This window comes from Acanthochromis polyacanthus, chromosome 13 (assembly GCF_021347895.1).
Source record: "Acanthochromis polyacanthus isolate Apoly-LR-REF ecotype Palm Island chromosome 13, KAUST_Apoly_ChrSc, whole genome shotgun sequence".
Lineage (NCBI taxonomy): Eukaryota > Metazoa > Chordata > Actinopteri > Pomacentridae > Acanthochromis > Acanthochromis polyacanthus.
The window spans coordinates 4,720,206-4,732,871 of record NC_067125.1 but is presented as its reverse complement, the minus strand read 5'-3'; the positions used below and the strand labels follow the sequence as shown (position 1 = coordinate 4,732,871).

At 39.6% G+C, this 12,666-nt stretch overlaps 1 protein-coding gene across 1 annotated transcript in view; it reads right to left on the bottom strand.

Moving 5' to 3' along the window:
* Nucleotides 1-12,666, bottom strand: part of pak1 (p21 protein (Cdc42/Rac)-activated kinase 1) — a 58,341-nt gene that overhangs the window by 42,577 nt on the left and 3,098 nt on the right. Inside the window, exon 2 of the mRNA XM_051957572.1 lies at nt 375-442. The gene's annotated coding sequence lies outside the window, so the exon portion shown is untranslated. The remainder of the gene's footprint in view (nt 1-374; nt 443-12,666) is intronic.

The following is a 12,666-nucleotide window of genomic DNA, read 5'->3' as shown; positions in this document are numbered from 1 at the left end:
GATGCTGCCACCACCATGCTTCACGTCATGATGCTGCCTCCACCGTGCTTCACATCATGATGCTGCCACCACCGTGCTTCACGTCATGATGGTGCCACCACCGTGCTTCACGTCATGATGCTGCCACCACCGTGCTTCACGTCATGATGCTGCCACCACCATGCTTCACGTCATGATGCTGCCTCCACCATGCTTCACGTCATGATGCTGCCTCCACCATGCTTCACGTCATGATGCTGCCACCACCATGCTTCACGTCATGATGCTGCCACCACCATGCTTCATGTCATGATGCTGCCGCTGCCTCTGAGCAAAGTACAGAATCCCCACAAACATCAGTTTCTCAAAGTTTAAAGATATAAACATCAGCTGACCTGTTAACGTCGTGTCGTCGTCGCTCCTCCAACAGAAACTTCAGTCAGTCAGTTTTTTTATCTGCAGCCTGAAGACAAACAGAGAAAAACGTTAGAACGAAATTATTTTATTTACTCAGGAACAGAATCAGATCTCATCTTCATAATCATTAAACAGAAATGGAGGAAAAGTTCATGTTTTATGACTCATCTTTACAGTCCAGAGGTCAGAGAGGAAACAACGTCCTACGTTACTGTCAACCGAAGCTAATGCAATATTTTCAAATGATTCTATAACAAAGACGTTTACTAAGCTCATCTGTGATAAGTGAAAACAGGTTTTCAAAAATAATGTTCAGAGTCTGAACTTCATTAAACACCTCAGTGGAAGTGAGACCAAAACTTCACAAAAAGATGTGAAATTCATACGTGTGAAAACATTTCTATTTACAGAAGCGTTTTATAATCATAATTAAATATAAAATATATCATTGTTAGTCAGGAAGCAGCTTCTGTTGCTTTTTTCTGCGTCTGAAACAGATGGAGTCCAAACACAACAAACAGGAGGTGAGTGTAAACCTGCAGCAGCTGTCCACACATTAACACCTCAGTGAGAAAGTACACACAAACACACACACACTGATTCCAGATTAGTTCTCTTCAAGGTGTTTCTAAACTCTCATTATCGCAGCTTAATGCGACATGTTGACACCTGCAAGTGTGTGTGTGTGTGTGTGTGTGTGTGGCTGAAACAGCCACACACACACACACACACACACACACACACAGACAGCTGGCCAGTGTTAGTGGTTTTATCTGTTGCTAATCATCAGAACATTCGGCCACTAAGCTGCAGCTTTGATCTGATCTGACAGTTTAACGTCAGGGTGTCAAACATGCGGCCCGTGGACCAAAACCGGCACTCCAGAGGGTCCAATCTGGCCTGTGGGACGACTTCACAAAGTGTAAAATTTACACAGAAGACACTGACTGCGAATTCTAATTCATAAAACTATAAATTTAAAATAACATCTACATCTTGACAGGCTGTTTTGATCATAAAGTAAATAAGTTTTGTGACTTTGTAGACAAACTGATCTATGAATGATAAACTGAGACATAATGTTGTTGAAAATTCACTTATTTTTCTCAAGAAACTTCAGTTTTCAGAACGCGTTTTTTTTTCAGTAAAACAAAGGAGAACATTTGGAGTTCTATAGGTTATTATGCTCTGATTTTACTGGTCCTGTATGTGGCCCCTGGACTGAAATGATTTAACAAATGGAGAGTATTCAGTGTACAGTGGGTCCCCCACTTACATCAGAGTCGATATTCGCTGAAAGTCGGAACTCTGGCGTAAACAAAGCCGTTACGTGCATCACGATATCGTTCAGTTCTTTGGAAAAGTCATGAATCCCAACGACTTTCATGCATACAAAAGTCATTTTACAAGAAAATAACTGAATATGTTGCACTGTTTTTACAACTTGATCTACTTGATCACGCTTGGGAGTCACAATCCATCCATCCATCCATCCATCCATCCATCCATCCTCTATACACCGCTTTATCCTCACTAGGGTCATGGGGGGTGCTGGAGTCTATCCCAGCTGACTCGGGTGAAGGCAGGGGACACCCTGGACAGGTCACCAATCTATCACAGGGCTATATATGAAGAGTTCATTTGCAAAAACAGATCCGTTTTGATAAATTTTCAGAAAACTTTTTTTTATTATTTACTTGAGATAATATCAATCAAACTGAAGTTGAGTGGATTTCATGCAGTAGAAAATACATGACAAAATAGAGAAAAAAGAAATTATTAGCGTTGTTATCTCAAGTAAACAATAAAAAAATGAGTTTTCTGAAAATTTATAAAACCGAGTTACCTGTTTTTGCAAATAAACTCTTCATATACAGACAAACAATCACACTCACATTCACACCTATGGACAATTTAGAGTGATCAATTAACCTCAGCATATTTTTGGACTGTGGGAGGAAGCCGGAGTACCCGGAGAAAACCCATGCATGCACAGGGAGAACATGCAAACTCCATGCAGAAAGATCCCAGGCCCAGGCCGGGATTTGAACCGGGGATCTTCTTGCTGCAAGGAGACAGTGCAAACCACTATACCACTGTGCAGCCTGGGAGTCATAATGAAGACCAAAAAGTTAGCAAATGTAGCACAGTCCAAGGTGGCGTACAACTGGAGAGTGTAAACAAAGACGTCTTATAGCGCCGCATGACGACGTATTCATTCACTCCGCTCGGCAACTAGTTACACGTAACGACAAAAGGCTGTCGGTCAAAGACATCGTAAACCGAGTAGTTCGGCCGCCATACTACCACCACCATGCTTCACGTCATGATGCTACCACCACCATGCTTCATGTCATGATGTTACCACCACCATGCTTCACGTCATGATGCTACCACCACCAAATTACATAACCAGCTTCTTTCTTCCATTATTTGGCAACACTTTATCCACGTTGTTCATCTTAATATCATGTATTTAGTGCAGAGTTGTGCACATTGTGGGATTTTGTCTTGTTTTTATGCATAGATGTTTTGTTTTGAGTGCGGCTGGTGTTTTGTTAGAGATTAGAATCATGATGAGGATATTTTCTTAAGAATAAAAACTGCTGGGGCATTAATCAAGCAGTCAGTATATCAATCCATAAAATAAAAAATTTATCATTTGGGTGCGTGTATAAGCAAAAACATCCTACTTAAGTTTCAATTTGATCGTAGGATTTCGCTGCAGTTTTTAGGTTTTGAACTGTTGAAGATATGATGCATAATTTATATTATTTTCTGACTTCAGACTAATAAAATAATCAGAAAAACAACTAGGACGCATCAATAATTGTTTGCAGTAATTCAACAAAATCCCTCTGAGATTGATGAACATGATAAATTACTGCCACTAGTAGCAGGTTTATTATTGACTATGAAGCACCGTTGAATCTATTTACAGCCACATTTAGCTTCATTACCGCTGTAACATTATTACAGATTAGCTCCAAATTAGCTTTGTCTGTTTAAGTCAGGCTGATGCGTGGACGGGCTGGAAATCCGATGTGTTGCTCCTGAACCAGCTTTGTTTCAGCCTCCGACCGGCTGTCGTCTCCTCTGAGGCTGAAAACACACATTTACCACAAACTGTGTTGATGCTGCTGGCAGACCAATGTGAGACTTACTGTGTTCGACGTCTGACGGAGAAAATATGTTCGATTCTAACGCCGTAAATATTAAATTTCACGTATGGATGTCGTGTGAAACATGCAGCTGATTATTTAGTGGAAGAGGTTTAAATCTGTGGAGTAAATTAAAGCTGCAGCCAAAGATTCGTTATGTAATGACGGATTTACATCACTGTTTGCTGCATTAGACGTGAGAAAATAGATTATAAATGAGAAAGCAGTGGGTTTGTTGGTTCAAAAGTAGAAAAAGAGACAATAGTGACAAAGTTTATTCCATTATTATCAGAAAAAGAGACTTTTCTTGCTACACCACATTTAAATATATTTACTACTATTGCTGTATTACTGTAATGTTGAATAATGATGTTGCCTCCACCGTGCTTCACGTCATGATGCTGCCACCACTGTGCTTCACGTCATGATGCTGCCTCTGTCGTGCTTCACGTCATGATGCTGCCTCCGCCGTGCTTCACGTCATGATGCTGCCTCCGTCGTGCTTCACGTCATGATGCTGCCACCACCGTGCTTCATATTATAATACTGCCACCACCGTGCTTCACGTCATGATGCTGCCTCCGTCGTGCTTCACATCATGATGCTGCCTCCGTCGTGCTTCACGTCATGATGCTGCCTCCGTCGTGCTTCACGTCATGATGCTGCCTCCGTCGTGCTTCACGTCATGATGCTGCCACCACTGTGCTTCACGTCATGATGCTGCCACCACCGTGCTTCACGTCATGATGCTGCCTCCGTCGTGCTTCACGTCATGATGCTGCCTCCGTCGTGCTCCACATCATGATGCTGCCACCACTGTGCTTCACGTCATGATGCTGCCACCACCGTGCTTCACGTCATGATGCTGCCACCGCCGTACTTCATATTATAATACTGCCACCGCCGTGCTTCACGTCATGATACTGCCACCACCATGCTTCACGTCATGATACTGCCCCCGCCATGCTTCATATTATAATACTGCCACCGCCGTGCTTCACGTCATGATGCTGCCACCACCGTGCTTCACGTCATGATGCTGCCACCACCGTGCTTCACACCATGATGCTGCCACCACCGTGCTTCACACCATGATGCTGCCACCACCGTGCTTCACATCATGATGCTGCCACCACCGTGCTTCACATCATGATGCTGCCACCACCGTGCTTCACATCATGATGCTGCCACCACCATGCTTCACATCATGATGCTGCCACCACCATGCTTCCTGTCATGGTCCTGCCACCGCCATGCTTCACGTCTTGGTGCTGCCTCCACCATGCTTTATATTATCATGCTGCTATTGACAAAGTTTTTTTTTATTTTCGATTGAAAAAGCAAATTTTCTTGCTATTTCACAGATCAATATATTGACTACTGTTTCTTTTTACTGTAATGTTGGATATTAATGTTCATACAGGAGGCAGAGGGGGCAAGCAGAGGACAAACCAACACACTTGAGTGGCCATATTTAAAATCTGGAGGGTGTTCTGTGTTTCTGTAAGAACGGAGGTGAGAACACAGCATGAAACTTCCCTCCGGGGAGAGGAATAAAATGAGGAAGAGAGAGAGCAAATGAGGGAGATGGATGTTGGCCTGAGAGCGACGAAGCAGAGAAAAATAATGTCAGGAAGGAGAGAAAATATGAAACAGAAACAGGCAGAGAAAGTGATTCCAGGAAGAGAAAATAAGATAAAGATGGAGGCCTGTTTTTGGAATTATATTCTTATATTTCTAACTAGTGATGAAGTATTCTAAATGCTGTGACAGATAACTGAAAACATGATTTATTTCCTTTGTTTCTAAAATGGTTTACATGATAATCCCTTCTCCTATAATCCTACTATTATAGTCTGGATATTGACAGCTACTCAATTTAATTCCATCCAGTAATTACCTCCCGACAGCCGATATTCTTTCTGTTCATCATGAATGTATTTCCTCTCTGTCAGGAACACACATTACGGGAGCTTTTACAATCTTCTGCAGGTCAAACTGGGATCTTCACGGACTATAAACGGACCCAAGATATTTGCTAGCATAGCAACATTAAAGCTACAAATACGACTTTAACACTCACTGTTCCACAACCTCCGTTTTTAAAGTGTCTATAAAAAATATTCTCTTTTATTGCGTTAAACACTGAATCATGGTCAGTTTAATTTGATGAAGCAGCTTCACGTCATGATGCTGCCACCACCATGCTTTAATCATGATGCTGCCACCACCGTGCTTCACGTCATGATGCTGCCACCACCGTGCTTCACGTCATGATGATGCCACCACCGTGCTTCACGTCATGATGATGCCACCACCGTGCTTCACGTCATGATGATGCCACCACCGTGCTTCACGTCATGATGATGCCACCACCGTGCTTCACGTCATGATGATGCCACCACCGTGCTTCACGTCATGATGATGCCACCACCGTGCTTCACGTCATGATGCTGCCACCACCGTGCTTCACGTCATGATGCTGCCACCACCATGCTTCAAATCATAATGCTGCCACCACCATGTTTCACATCATGATGCTGCCACCACCATGCTTCATATAACTTTAAAAGAAGGTGTTAAATTGGCCATGAGTCAATGTTAAATATTTACACGCCGGGTTAATAATTTCTAACCAAAGACAAACACATGAATCTCAGAAAGTAAATTTTAAATCCATTCAGTTATTCATTAGATGAAACATTAAAATATTTAGCCAGTGCCCTACACTTGTCATAATAGTCGGAAAAACTCTGAATTGTCTCAAAAAGGCGACCCACTTACTGCCAACTTGAATCTGCAAATGTGACATAATGTAATTTGTTATGTAAAGCAGCACAGATGAAACGAGCCAACTTTCTTTAATTCTGATTTGAAAATGATTCATTCTGCTTCGAACGTGGGAGGAAGAGAGAGAAAATGAGAAGAACATCTAACTAGTGGACGAGAGCAAAGAGAAAGAGAGACTTCCTCCGTTTGACAGCGAGAGAGACGAGGGAGTATTTATAGATAATAGTATTATGGTTGCTTCACTGGTTACATCACATAGACTGAAGGGAAGGACTGAGTGAAGGCTGAAGAAGGAGGAAAAAGGGGGAGGAAGGAGATTAGAGTGAAGAGGAGATAAAACTACACGATGGTGAAGAGCAGAAAGAAAATAAGGGGAGACGTTTGAAAAAGGGATGGAAAAGGGTTGAAAGGAACGAAGAGGAGAAGAGGAGGAGGACGGCAAAAGGGAAAGAGAGGGAGAACTGAGGAGAAAAACTAGTAAAAATCTGCTTTCTGTGTTTGGATACGTGCAGTTTTAAGGCTGATATCAGCAAAAATGACCTCATGATGTCGGCATTTGAACGTATCAGCTGGAACTCCCCCTCAGAACAAACCGCCTCCTTACAGAGTTTTAACTGACTTCATTCGCTGGAATCTGGTCCAAGTTCAGAGCCGCACCCACAATTATCTCCGTTACTGATTAACCTGCTGATTGTTCTGTCAAATGAAGGAAACATTCAGAGTCCACAGAGTTTATCTTTAAGCTTCTTATAATCGCGTAACGATTCCAACTTAATTTACAGCAGAGAAACAGCAAATCTTTAGAAGTTCCACTCAGCTTTATTGAATTCATATTAATTAAACTAATCGCTGGTGTTTATGCTCACAGTTTGTCACAAATATGTCGATCAGTTACATTGTGTTGGTCAAAACAAATCAGTAATTTGGATTTTTTTTAAGTTCAGGCCAGGATGGATGATTTAAAAGTTTTTTTTTAATATTAATATCATTTTTTTGTAAATATTTACTGTTATCGTTGCACATAACACCAAGTAAAACTGCAGAATAAAGTGTTAATTTACATGATAATCATATAAAACAGGTCATAACTGTACAAATGATAATGGGATCCTTTTGACCATAAAATTACAAAGTTTTCAATATTTTTACATTTTTATTTAAATCAAAAACTAAACTTTTTTATTATATTTAAATCTGTAAAAAAAAAACTTTTTCCTGTTAAATTGCTGATATTATTTTAATTTACATGTTGTGGGTACAGATAAATAAATAAAAACTATTTTTAAAAAACAGAGCAAAACTGTAATGAAATAAAAACTACATTTTTTCTTTTGTATTTAAATCCGCCAAAAAAAATTACCTATTTTTCCTATTGTTTTCAAATTATTGACATTATTTTAATTCACATGTTGCCTGTAAAAAAGGAAAGAAATAATAATACTCAATGTTTTAAAAAACAGGCCATAATAGAATAAAAAAACAATTTTCCTGTTTTGTTAAATTAATGACATTGTTTTAATTTGAATGCTGCCCGTCAAAAAATAAACATCAATGATAATAATAATAATAAATGTTTAAAAAAGCCAAAATAAAATGTACATTTTTTCCTGTTTTGTTAAATTACTGATATTTTTCATGCTGCCTGCAACAAAAAATAAATAAATAAAAATTACTTCCCTATGTAGTTAAATGACTGATAATATGTGTAAAATAATTTTTAAAATGTAGAAATATACATGTTGACTGTAAAAAACAACCGGTCACAAGAGCAAATAAATTTTTTAAAAATCTATGTTTTCACAAATCGTTCTCTGATTGTCTGATTCAGTGTGCTTAAACAACCTGTGTTGGAACCATAATTCTACAGACTAAATGATGAATTTTATAAACAAATTTTAATGCAATAGCAGCATTTCTACCAATAAAAACAATTTAAAGATGAGGTTTTCAGCACAAACTCTTTGTTATTCAGTCTGAAAGTGTTTTCCAGGCTCTAATCTAAACCCAGACGTGGATTTAAATTAAATTATTGTGAAGGTTTGAACCCTGAAGTCATGAGATGAAAACACCCAACAGACGCACAATCCAGCAACACACACAAACACACACAGCCTTTGGTGGTTTGTAAGAACACAACAGAACTATTCAACACTTTAACGCTTTAACAGTGAGCTGCTGGATCTCACAAACCTCCACTTTTATCTCTTTATGACTCAGCTGTGTGTCCTGTCGTATTGTGTTGTGTCCTGTTGTGTTGTGTTGTGTTGTGCGTCTCTCACACACACTTGTGAGCGTCGGTGTTTGTGTGTGAGCTACTTTAAGGTGTGCTCGGTCACCATGAGTGGGTGGTTCTTCACCATATGGTCCCCGGGCTGCAGAAACACACTCATGATGTCAGCCGGTAGGAAGCTGCCATTTGGCCTCAACCTCGTCGTCACAACTTGTTTCTGGTGTTTTTGTGTTTTTACTGTCAGACTATTCAGATGAAGCAGCCGATTCTAATGGTTTTATGTGGGTAGATTCACTTTTTAATCCTGAGTTGAGCCAAACTGGGCATATTTGAATGAATCAGCTGAAGTAAAGCAGATAAAATTAGGTTATTTGAAAAACTCCACTGTATTTTCTGCACTTTTCCACTCATAGAAACACATAGATGGAAGTTTAAAAATGTGAAAACCTTTAATATCACCTCTACTTTTCTATTGTCCTGCAATGACTCCAATGTTCACCAATGAAACCATAAATTCCCAAACTTTTCAACCCAACACAGAATATTAGAGCGACCAGAAAGACTCTTAAATATGAGTCTTTTCACCAATTTACAATCAGGTCCTTTCAAAACTCCCCAAAAGAACTATTCCGCAGACTCATGCTAATGACCACCACTAGCACACGAGGGCTCAGTGACGCATTCAACAACCCCCACCGATACTCACAACGACCATCGTTGAGTAGTCAGATGAGTTTTGGTATCGGTCGTTGGAATAATAGCCCTGGACACACCTCACAGAGGTTTAAAAGCTGAGGCAACACCAACCACCACCAGAACTGAAGAAGCCTCTTGGATCAGAGGTAAAACATATTCAGGGAACTTTCTTAAAGTCCAGTGGATTGATTTAAACTACTTTGGATAATCATGACCTGGATGAATGAGAGCCTACACGGACACTCTTAAATATGCATACACTACTGGTCAAAAGTTTCAGAGCACCCCAATTTCTCCAGTTTTTTCCTGAAACTCTAGTAGTTCAAGTTCAAAGAAGAGCTTGAAATGGTATAAAGGTAAGTGGTGAACTGCCAGAATTAGACAAAAAAGCCTTTTTCATGGAACAAGAAATTAACCTAAAGTTCTTCTGCAGCAATAGAGGTTGATCAGGCCTTGAAAGTTGTTGCTACCAAATCCTACAGGTGTCCCAAATATTCTGCATTTCGTCCAACCCCCTCTGTCTGCATAAAGTAGTGTTGGAACAAACCATGGTACCATATCCTCCAGAGCATTATTTAAACAGCAGAAAGTAGTGTGTCACTATAAAACTGGAGAGGAAAAGGCAATTAACAATCAAAGAGAGCCAGACCATCAGAACACTGAAAAATGTAGGTCTTTAGTTGTCGACCATCCCCCTCCTCAACACTGTCCTTTGATAGACAGTTCCAGCCTTTATCCAGCAGTTAAATACTAAAGTAGAGAGCGTAGCAAAAATATCCTGCACAACAGTAGAAGACACTGCCATCAAAATCTAACCATGGGGGGCCAAATGTCACGAAGAAATCAAACAAGGAATCGACTTCGAGCTCAACTTTGCAAGAAAAGGGAATCTCTGGCTGATCAGTTTGACTTCAAGATTTATATAGCCTCAAGGTGTCAGAGAGGACAGTTTTCTTCACCATCAAAAGGCTCAAAAACTGAGGAAACTCTGACAGGTAGAAGCCTGGAAGACCTAAGGCCACCACAGAATGAGAAGACAAGTTTCTGAGTGTCAACAGCTCGGTGATAGGAGCTCACAGGACAACAGCTTCAAGCACAGCATAATAGTGGTTGTAGTCAGAAGTCTGAGTTTCAAGTTGAAAATCTGCCCATAACAACTTGAATTGTGGCCAGAACAACACACTACTAAAAATCGTTCAAAATAATTTAAAATGTGACCAAAATGACACCAAAACCTGTCCGAAATGATTGAAAATCTGCCCAAAACAAGTAAAATGTGGCCAGAATAACACAAAATCTGAATAAAACAACCTACAATGTAACTAAAATGACTAAATCTGTACAAAATTACTTGGAATATTTCCAAAAGTGATCTCAAATCTGTCTAAAACACCTTAAAACCTTTTCTAAATGACTCAAAACCTGACCAAAATGACATCAGAACCACAAAAACCTTAATAAATTGCAACCATGATAAACACATGATGCTAACTGCTCGCTCCTGATGCTAACTATTACCATCAGGAGCTAGCTCATGATGCTAAGTGTTTGCTCCTGATGCTAACTGTTAGCTGCTGATACTGTGTGCTCATGATGATAACTGTTAGCTCCTGATGCTAACTGTTCATTCATGATAACACAAGATGTGCAGAAAACAACCTAAAATGTGGCTGAAATGAGAAAACCTGTCTAAAATGACCAGAAATTGCCCAAAACTATTTAGAATGTGGCCAGAATGACACAAAATCCTGTTCAAAATGATTATAAATCCGTATAAAACAAACTAAAACGTGGCTAAAATGACAAAACCTCAGCCACAACTGAATCCAAATGAAAATCTTGTCTGTTTCTAATCAGGTGAAGTTGCAGCTGGAATATTTCTGCTCCATAATTATAGCCTCAAACCCTCTGATCTTTGAACGCAGCATTAACGGCTCAGAACGGCTTCCGTCCATCAATAAACCAGATGAAACCAGATTCATGGAGAGAAAGTTTAGTTTAGTCGGTCTAGATGTGGAGTTCAGCAGCTTCCAGCAGACCAGAACATCCATTATTCAGCAATATTACGATTTAAACTGCTGCTCAGAGTCTCACTGGAGGAAAAATATCTACGTTCAGGGATTGTTTAGCTCATTATCCACCTGCTTCAGCTTCATATTAATTCTTGAACCCAATGCATGCTACTACCCTTGTATCCTTGTACTTGCTCTGTGCTGCTGCAATACCTGAATTTCCCCTCTGGGGACCAATAAAGGATTATCTTATCTTATATCTGCAGATTACCATGCTACACAGTTAGCATTAATATTAGAATGTGAAGAAAACAGGTCAGATTTAAACTTTTTCTGAGGGTTTTTTCTGTTCATTACAGCACTGAAAAGAACAGTTTAGGGATTTATTATTATATTAGTCACTCTATTATAGCCAGTTAGCATCAGGAGCTAACAGTTAGCATCAGGAGTGAACAGTTAGCATCATGAGCTAACAGTTAGTATTCGAAAGTTGAACAGTTAGCATCACTAGCAAACAGTCAACATCATGAGCTAACACTTCGTATCAGGACGCTGAACAGTTAGCATCATAAGCGAACAGTTGATATCATGAGTGACCAGTTAGTATCAGTAGCTAACAGTTAACATCAATAGCTAACACTTAGCAACCAGAGCTAACAGTTAACATCAGTAACTAATAGTTAACATCAGGAGCCAACAGTCAGCATCATGAGCAAACAGTTAGCATCCGGACCTAACAATTAACTACAGTAGTTAACAGTTAACATCAATAGCTAACAGTTAACATTAATAGCAACTGTTAACATCAGTAGCTAACTGTCAACATCAGTAGCTAACTGTCAACATCAGTAGCTAACAGTTAACACCAATAGCTAACAGTTAGCAAACAGTTAACATCAATAGCTAACAGTTAACATTGATAGCTAACAGTTAACATCAGTAGCTAACAGTTAGTAACAGGAGCAAACAGCTAACATCGATACCTAACAGTTAACATCAATAGCTAACATTTAGCACTGATAGCTAACAGTTAACATTATGAGCAAACAGGAGTGAACAGCATCAGGAGCTAACAGTTAGCATTAAGAGCAAATTTAATGTGTTTTTTCTTGATACTACTCACAAAAATGTGTTCTAAAGACTAAAACAGGTTGTTTTTCAGCCTCGTTATCATGGTTTTATTAAAAGATTAAATAAATGCCTGTGATAAGTAACTGCATTCTATGTTTCTGTGTTTTTGGTTCAGTCGGATTCAGTCTAAGGAAACTGACGGTTAAATTTAACTTCAATGACAGGTGAGACACACACACACTCACACAGAGTGACAACTGGCTTCACACCATAAAACACTCCTTCAGCCACACCCTGGTAACCACGACAA